The sequence below is a fragment of the Mirounga leonina genome, unplaced genomic scaffold (genome assembly GCF_011800145.1).
Source record: "Mirounga leonina isolate KUSES-001 unplaced genomic scaffold, KU_Mleo_1.0 Mir_150, whole genome shotgun sequence".
Classification (NCBI taxonomy): Eukaryota; Metazoa; Chordata; class Mammalia; order Carnivora; family Phocidae; genus Mirounga; species Mirounga leonina.
Genome location: NW_023270374.1, coordinates 20,035,171 through 20,044,818, shown reverse-complemented (window position 1 = coordinate 20,044,818; position 9,648 = coordinate 20,035,171).

Below are 9,648 nucleotides of genomic sequence, written 5' to 3'. Positions count from 1 at the left end.
TCTGGGAAGGTGTGCTGGCAGGGAAACTTCGGGGCTGGGTGGTGCTTTTAGCAAAATTTGTGCTGGGCCACTAGTCCAGGGCAGGATCCCCCAAAGTGTGGCACAGCTGGGGCCTGGGCACCAAGGTGTTTGGGGGCCACAGCTGGACATGGCATGCATAGCATAGTGGTGGCTGGGCAGGGTGCATGTGGCTTTAACATAAGTTGCCCTGAGCCCAGGGCCAGAGGAAGCAGACTTGGAGTGGGCAAGTCCTCAGGAGAACATGTGGGCAATGCGCACTGCTAGCAGGTTAGGTAGCAAGTGTCTATATAGCCCCACCTCCTACAGATGTGTCTGGGCTTCTGCTGGGAGATGGGGGAGGAAAATGATGCCTTCGGCTCCCTTGTTTTCAGAGAAGTCCCCCAACACTCTGAAATCAGTATGAACAGATCTATCTCCTGTGTGTGTTCTCTGCCATTTTTATGTTGCCTCTCCATGCAAGCTGCTATCTCTTTAAGGGTGGCGACTGAGCTGTCACTTGCCCTCCCTGCTCGCCCAGGCCTGAGTCAGCTGACTTTTAAAGCTCCAGACTTGAAGTCCCACTGGTTATACAAATGAATAGAATTCAGCCCCTCTGGTTTTCAAAGCCATATATTATGGAGATTAGTCTTCCCCATGTGGCCTTCCTGGTGTGAGGGCCCATTCTTCTGCCCTCTGCGTGGGTGCAGCTCCCTCCCTCCCACTGCCTTTCTGCCCTTCCTAACCTTTCAGGTGCAACTTCTTCTCTATATTTGGTTGTGGAGTTTGTTTCAGTATTTAGATCACTCTCCACTTATTGACTTGGATGTGGATGAGATCTAGTTATACAGGTGGGATGGGGTGAGCTTAGGATCCTCCTAGTCTGCCATCTTCCCAAGCTCCTATCACACCTTCTTTATCCATTCATCTATCAGTGGACACTTGGGCTGCTTCCATAGTTTAACTGTTGTTAATAATGCTGCAATAAACATAGGGCTGCCTGTATCCCTTTGCCTTAGTATTTTTGTGTCTTGGGGGTAAATACCCGGTAGTGCATATATATGCTTCTTTATTTTCATTGCCCCCACTTAGACAAGTAAAGAGCTGAAGGTCTTGAATGGAAGTAAAAATTTAGAGCACTCAAGATATATTTGGAAACCATCTGGGTTCCTCATCTAATGCAGAACCTCGTTCCCTGCTAAGCACCTTCTGCCAGTCCAAGGATTTCAGGAATACAGGAGGTGTATTCATGCTTACTTGTAATGATCAGGTGCCTTTCTCAGCCTTGGGGACGGCAGAAGCCAGGCCCTCCTCCATGGATGACCAGTCATTGCTGCTGAGGTTCTAGAAGCCTCGTGATGCCAGAGGGCCTTCTAACCCCACAGCCACACAGTGCCCCAAGCATAAGTGAAAACACTTCCTCTTCCTCCTCTTCTATTTCCCTAAAATCCCAGGGACTTCTAAGATTCATGTGGTAAAAGCTCTTTCTTTTCTCCCCCATCCGTGGCACCCTTGCCGTGGGGCTCACAACTTCATCCACCGGGGCTGAACCAAGACAGACAGACAAAGGATGCTTGTCTTTGTACTAGGCCAAACTTTGCTGGTTGACTTACTGACCCCCCAGACAAACCTTCTTCACAGGGGCTCCTGGCAGGCACAGCCCACCAAGGTATCAAGCCCCTGACTTGACAAGCCTGGGTGCTGCTCAGGCTTAAGCTGAGACCCGTCTACCCAGTGCTTACCTCCCACACCTGTCCCTCCCCCAGCATGACAGTGACACAGAAATTAAAGCTACAGTAATGAGGACCCGTCGAACCCCAAAAGGAGCGGGCATTCGTCAAAGGGTTAGCTCCCTGAGCTGCACTTGAGAAGACTACGTTGCTCTCAGAATAGAAGTCAGCATAAGAATATGTTTTAAAAACAAGGCACGGGCTTCTGTGGCAAAGACAGTCCCCAAAAAAGCAGATTTGAAACAGAAAATTCCAGACTCCCTGCCCTGCACCATTTCCCAGAACAGCCTCAGGAAAGGAGAAAGACATTCAAATCCTCTTCCCCTTGTCATGGGTTCACCAGCCTCATTCTGATCTCCAGGTACTTTCCACCAGAGTGACTTGAGCAGCCAGCACCAGAAGCGCTCACGAAACCTACAAGGCCTCTTCAGGGGCCCCTGACACCCACCTTACCCTACCGGAGACCTCACCTTAGAGCGGGCCAGGGATGATGCCATTGATCTAAGCACCACTCCACTCCCTTCCTTAGAAACATTTAGCAACAGATCTTGCAGCCTCAAAGCCTTTCAGAGGCTCTTGTGGTCTTAGAAATAAATCCTTCCCTCCTGCATCCAGATCGCAGTTCTAGGGGCCACACCCTCTTATTTATCATGGCCTTCCACATACACGCTGTACCATGGACATCCACAGCATCATTTCTGTCTATGACTACATGGTACAGTTACATTTCTCCTTTAACTCTGATTTGAGTATTTCCCCGGAAAATGCTCAAATGACTTTCTCCCTTAATAGCATTTGCTTTCACATTATTCGGGGTTATAGCCTTCCTTCCTTCCTTCTACAAGTGTCCGGCACTTGTGAGGCAGAAATAAAGGCAAAAAAATATGGGGGGAAAAGCAGTTCAATATTTTATCCTGCTTCTCATTTTAGTTGTGCAATGTTTCGGGGGTTTGGGGTTGCTTTATTTTTATAAGTAAACTATTTATGCAAATGTTAACTGTATCTTTTCCAGAAATACAACAGTCTTCTCTAGTTGGAGACTCTCAGTGGCCAAACTTCCCATTGTATATACCCTGTGGAAGCAACACAGACATTCAAACTAGAAACTTTTAATAAGAGATGTGGGAAAACTACAGAGCTTGTATCTTAGTTTGGGGTCCACCAAAAATCAACACCAAGACGCAGGTGGTTTTCTTGGGGAGTGACTCCAGGAAGCAAAGTAAGTGGGCAACACAAGACAGAGAGGGGACAAAAGCCAGGAAAAGTGGGCAATAGGGCTTTATCCCCTGGGGGACCGTTTGGGTGATGATGGGAACGTTGGAGCATTAATTCACCAAATCGCATCTCCCATTAGTGAGGATTGCCCCGAAACCCTGACTCCCCACACTTTGGGGTGCTCTATGAGGGGCAGGGCAGGCTGCCAGATCACCACCATTTGGTTTATGTTAATGAGGTGACTTTTGGAAAGCACCCAAGGACAGGAGGGGAAGCGACCATGAAACCAACCTGATTTCTGGGGAGAGGAGAAGGCTGGGAGGTTCAATCAGAGGCTGTGCCAGAGAAAGATCTTTGGCAGAGAAGAGAGATGCAGGCCTTGTGGTGGGTAAGTATCAGCATTCTGGAAGCCTGGTACAAGTGAACTCAGGTGGGCCAAAGGGACATAGCTTGAGGCACCAAGAGCACCTGCCATGACTCTCTAGGGAGGTCCCCAAAGCCACCTGAGTAAGCACATTCATGTTAGTTTCCTGGATCTGGGAGCAAGTATTTTACATAACGTCCTAGTCAGCTCCGGCTGCTGAGTGCTATAGACAGAGTCGCTTAAACAACAGAATTTATTTCTCACAGTTCTGGAGACTGGGAAGTCCAAGATCAGAGTGCCAGCCAATCCAGTTCCTGGGGAGGACTTTTCCTGATTTGCAGACGGCTGCCTGCTTGCTGCGTCCTCACTTGGCTGAGCGGGCGATCCTCTCCCTCATTTCTCTTCTCATAAGAGCACTAAACCCATTCACGAGGGATCCACACTCAGGGCCTGATCCCCTCCCAAAGGCCCCACCTCCTAAACTAGCACACTGGGGATTAGGGCTCTAACATATTAATTCTGCCAGGACACAAACATTCAGTCCATAGCACATAAAGATGTCGATCCTTCATACATTTATTCATAAATGCAATGCCATTCCAATAAAAAATCCCAAGCACAAGTTTCTTGGAGCTCAACAAAAATATAGAATTAATCTGAAAGGAGAAGTGAGTAATATCAGAGACATTCTGAAGCAAAGAGAGGATAATGGGTGATAGTAGTCCTACTATGTGCTGTTGAGGCACATTATAAAGCTTTTACTTGCCTCAAGTATTAGTATTCCTTTGGGTTTGATCCTGAGAGGAAAGCCTCTTCCCAGATAGCACCGCCTCCCCTGGCTGTATCAATTGGCTGTAATAATGCTTTATGCAGATTCTACGTAAAAAGAAAGGCGACATGAACAGACACTTCTCCAAAGAAAACATACAAATGGCTAACAGATACATGAAAAAACGTCATCATCATTAGCCATCAGGGAAATTCAAATCAAAACCACACTGAGATACCCCCTTACACCAGTTAGAATGGCAGAAATTGACAAGGCAAGAAACAACAAATGTTGGAGAGGTTGTGGAGAAAGGGGAACCCTCTTACACTGTTGTTGGGAATGCAAGTTGGTACAGCCACTTTGGAAAACTGTGGAGGTGCCTCAGAAAATTAAAAATAGAGCTACCTTATGACCCAGCAATTGCACTACTGGGTATTTACCCCAAGACACAGATGTAGTGAAAAGAAGGGCCATATGCACCCCAATGTTCATAGCAGCAATATCCACAATAGCCAAACTGTGGAAAGAGCCAAGATGCCCTTCAACAGATGAATGGATAAAGAAGATGTGGTCCATATATACAATGGAATATTACTCAGCCATCAGAAAGGATGAATACCCAACTTTTACATCAACATGGATGGGCCTGGAGGAGATTATGCTAAGTGAAATAAGTCAAGCAGAGCAAGTCAATTATCATATGGTTTCACTTATTTGTGGAACATAAGGAATAGCATGGAGGACATTAGGAGAAGGAAGGGAAAAATGAAGGGGGGGAAATAGGAGGGAGAGATGAACCATGAGAGACTATGGACTCTGGGAAACAAACTGAGGGTTTTAGAGGGGAGGGCAATGGGGGGATGGATTAGCCCAGTGATGGGTATTAAGGAGGGCACATACTGCATGGAGCACTGGGTGTTATATGAAAACAATGAATCGTGGATCACTACATCAAAAACTAATGATGTATGGTGACTAACGTAACATAATAAAATAAAAGAAAATAAAAAAAAGAAAAAGAAAGGACTCTCTACCAGTGCAACATTGTGATTTAAAAGAAATATATATTTGGTCTTCATTCACAGTTCCTGGCTCCCAGCTCCCAAAAACCCTTAAAATTTCCTGAGAGATAAGAGCAATGGGAGCATCTTTTGTATTAATATTTGGTCTCTTGTCCTCAATTCCTGAGATTGCTCCGGTGTCATAAGGGTAAAGTTGGGTGTCTAATTATTCAGAACCAGCCAGATCACCACAATTTGGTTTATGTTAATGAGATGACTTCTGGAAAGTACCCAAGGATGGGAGGGAAAGCAACCATGAAACCAATCTGATCTCTGGGAAGAGGAGAAGACTGGGAGGTTGAATCAATCACCAACGGCCAATGATTTAATCAGTCATTCCTACATAAGGAAGCCTCCATAAAAACCCAGAAGGACTGAGTTTAGAGAGCTCCTGGGTTGAACAATTTGGGGAAGGTGGTGCATGGAAGCATGGAAGCTCCACCACCTTCCCCATATCTTGTCCTATGCATCTCTTCCATCTGGTGTTCCTAAGTTGTATCCTTTCATAATAAACTGTGATCTCATGAGTAAAATGTTACTGTGAGTGCTGTGAGCCACTTTAGCAAATTAACAGAACCCAAGGAGAGTATCATTGGGACCTGCGGTCTGTAACAGTCAGTCAGAAGCTCAAGGGACAACTGGACTTAACAACTGGCCTCTGAAAGGGGCAAAGGGACATTCCTGTAGGACTGAGTCATGAACCTGTGGGATCCGATGTGATCTCCAGGAAGACTGTGAAAATGAAGTTGAACTACAGGATACCCAGGTGATGTTGGACAATTGCTTGGTGGTGGGAGGAACCCCCCCCCCGCCCTCCATCACACACACACATACATTGGAATTGGATATTAGAATCGTTTTAACCAGTGACGAGAAAGATTACCAATGGGGAAGGAACTGCCAGTAGAAACACAGGAAGGCTCCAGTTTCCAGAACAATGGAACAAGTCAGAAGCCCGGCCTGGGGTGGGAGACAAAGAAAGGCTGACAAAATCAAACAGTGAGTTCTGTCAGATCTGTGATACAGAAAAAAGCAAGTGAAGGACCCAAGTGTGGCAGAGATTCTAGGTGACACTAAACATTGGTTTGGGAAGCTGGGATACCTTACACATGGCTGGACAGAAAGACGTGAAAATTCTGTTGGAGCTGAGGGGAAATGGGAAGCAGAGCGATTGGAGCAAATGGGAGAGGGTAACGCTCAGGATAATGTTTAACTGATTTTCCTTCTGCAAGGTCCTGAGGTTCTCCTCCCAAGGAATTTACAACCTTGCTAAAAACCAACAGATAAATACTAGAAAGATCAAAACAGGGCTGGATGGTACAAGCCAGTCACTCCTGGAGCAGGAGGCAGCCAGTTGAGTTTGGGGGGAAGACGTAGGAAGATTTCCCGGGGGAGGACCCATCTGAGCTCAAACCCCCCAGCAGAGGGTGGTGAAGGCATTTGGGGCTGAGGAAACTGCCTGAACAGAGCTTCAACAGGGCAGTGACCCTGCAGGACCACAACCCCTGGGGCGACGCAGGGAGAGGCACCATTAGAACGTGGGCAGGGCTTTTCACAAACCCTTAAGCCCTAGAATCTAGCCTTCCAGGAAACATTAAATGTATTGCAAGAGTGGAGTAACCCGGGGCGCCTGGGGGGTTCAGTCGTCGAGCGTCTGCCTTAGGCTCAGGTCATGATCCCAGGGTCTTGGGATAGAGCCCCACATCGGGCTCCCTGCTCCGCGGGAAGCCAGCTTCTCCCTCTCCCACTCCCCCTGCTTGTGTTCCCTCTCTCGCTGTCTCTCTCTCTGTGAAATAAAAATAATTAAAAAAAAAAAAAAAGAGTGGAGAAACCCATGAGCCACTCTGTCCTGTGGTAGCAGCATGATGCCTCCTCTTCAAATTCGTGATCAATCATCTTGAGAGAAAATGCTCCTCACTCCCGAGAACAGACGACCCCATTACCAGGCCATCGGCCTTCTCTGCCTGTGGTGACTTCTTACACAATGCCTCACACCACTGCAGCCCTCTGACTCCAGCCTGGGGAGGGCAGAGGGGAAAGAGGGAAGGAGCGAGGTTTTTGAAGACTCCAGCTGAAGGCATCCACCCCGGAGAGGACCCTCATGGTTAGAGAGAGTTCGAAATACCCCCTTTATGCTCACAGGCTTCTCCGGCTACGGCCCATTTCTCTATTCCCTTCAGGGTAAAAATTCTCTCAAGAGTTGTCTCTATCCCCTCACCTTTAGTTTAAAAAAAAAATCTTTTTTTATCGAAGTGGAGTTGACAAGTGTTACATTTGTGTCAGGTGTACAATATCGTGATTTGACGAGTCTGTACGTTCCGCTGTGTGCCCCGCGAGTGTAGCTACCCTCTGTCCCCCAACACCGCCATGACCACACCACTGACTATATTCTCTGTGCTGTGCCTTTCGTCCCTGTGACTTACATCCCCTCTTAAATTTCTTTCCATCCCCACCTCTCCTTTGAAACTGTTCCCATCAAGCCCCCAATAACCACTTCCCTGTCACCAGATCCGGTGAGCTCTTTCCTGTCACCACTCTGTCTGGTCTCAGTAGATGCCTCCTGTCTTCTTGAAACACTCTCCGCTCTCAGCTTCGGGGACCCTCTTGGTTTCCCTCCTACCTCACGGGCCATCCCTTCTCAGTCTGTCTTGCCCGCTACTTTTCCTCCAATTCAAAGTGTGACAGCCGGAGCATCTGGGAATCTGTGAGCAGTGCAGATCCTTGGACCCACCCCTCCCAGATCTACTGATCAGAATCTCTGGGGTGGGGTCCAGGTGACTCACACGAGCCACTGAGAACTGGGGATGGAAAACCGCAGGCATTGCTGGCGGTTCAGAGCAGATTCCTCTTCTTCTCTCTGGCTACACTTTCTCCCTTGATGTTATCGTCCAAGCCCATGACTTTGAACATGATCTACAGACTGATACTTCTAAATGCACATCTTTGGCACCAACCCACCCAAGCTCCAGAATCCCCAGGTGTACCCATCTGGGGGCAACACGGGCATCTCAAATTCAATGTGTTCAAGATGGAAAGAACTTCTCTAAAACCTGTTGCCTCTAAAACTGGGTCTTCCGCCATTTCGGTACCATTTTAGATTGAAGTACCTCCTCTGTTACCACACTAGATCAAGCACCATTTTCTCTCTCCTGGACGGACCACTGCAAAAGCCACCTACCAGGCCCTGTTCCCACTTTTGCCCCACTGGGCCCCACGCCACAACCAGAGTGGTCTTTTCGGAACTTAAATCAGGTCATGTCATTTCCCTGCTCCATCTCCAAGGGCTTCTACCACATTTGATTAAAATCTAAACACCTTGGGCGCCTGGGTGGCTCAGATGGTTGGGCGTCTGCCTTCGGCTCAGGTCATGATCCCAGGGTCCTGGAATTGAGTTCCGCATCGGGCTCCCTGCTCCTTGGGAGCCTGCTTCTCCCTCTGCCTTTCTTTCTCTCTCTGTGTGTGTCTCTCATGAATAAATAAATAAAATCTTTAAAAATAAATAAATAAAATAAAATCGAAACACCTTGTCATGGGCTCTTTGGCCCTGCATGACTTGATCACTTTCTATGTAGCTTCCTGTATTCCCTTTGGTGTCTGAGGTCAAAGACTACAACTATATAATTCACACTAGGCGCTCTATAAATTATTTGTTGAATGAAATAATTCTCCTTTTGCATATAAGTAAACTGAGACTTTGACTTCCTTAACTTCTCCGTATTTGCTGAGAAGGATCCACGTGACACTGACAAGTACCTTCTAGCCAGGACAGGAGATGGATGCAAAAGGAGATTCTCAAAGCACTTGACAGTGCTGTGAACTTCAGCACAACAGGTGCCCAAGAGTCCACAAGATGAAGCCCCAGAGGACAAACCTTAAACTCCACTCCACATCAGTCCAGAGAGTGGCCTTCCCTGTCCATAAGGGGGTATGATAGTTGTCGTGATCGGGGAGGCAATCGTGAATGAGGTTGGGATAAGGAATGATGTAGGGCCATTTGCAAAATCTTCCTCCTGCAGGCTGCCTACCCCTGGTGCTCTTCATGAGGTCAATGAAAGCCTCTAAGAATCTATAGGCCAGACCACCAACCCCATTATGGCAGTTTTTAAGAATGGCCACAAATTCTTGGGTACTCCTCCCATTGAGAAGTGGGGTCTATGTCTGCTACCCTTGAATCTGGATGGACATATGACCACTCTGGTCAATAGCATACAGTGGAATTGATGTTATGTGATTTCCAAGACTAGATGGGAAGTGGCTAGGCAGCTCCCATGTTGTTGCTGGAACTCTCACGTCCTAAGAAGCCATGTGAGAAGTCCTTCAAACCTGAGACCAGAGGCTGGGGGGAAGCCAGGTCATGTAGAGAAGCCGTGCATAGGCCTTCCGATAGGCACATGTGATCTTCAAGTCTTCTCTGCTCAGGTGCCAGGCATGCACGTGAAAGAGCCTTCCAGGGATTCCAAACTCCCTCAGACTTCGAGTCTTCCCAACTGCGGCCCCAGACATCATGGGAGA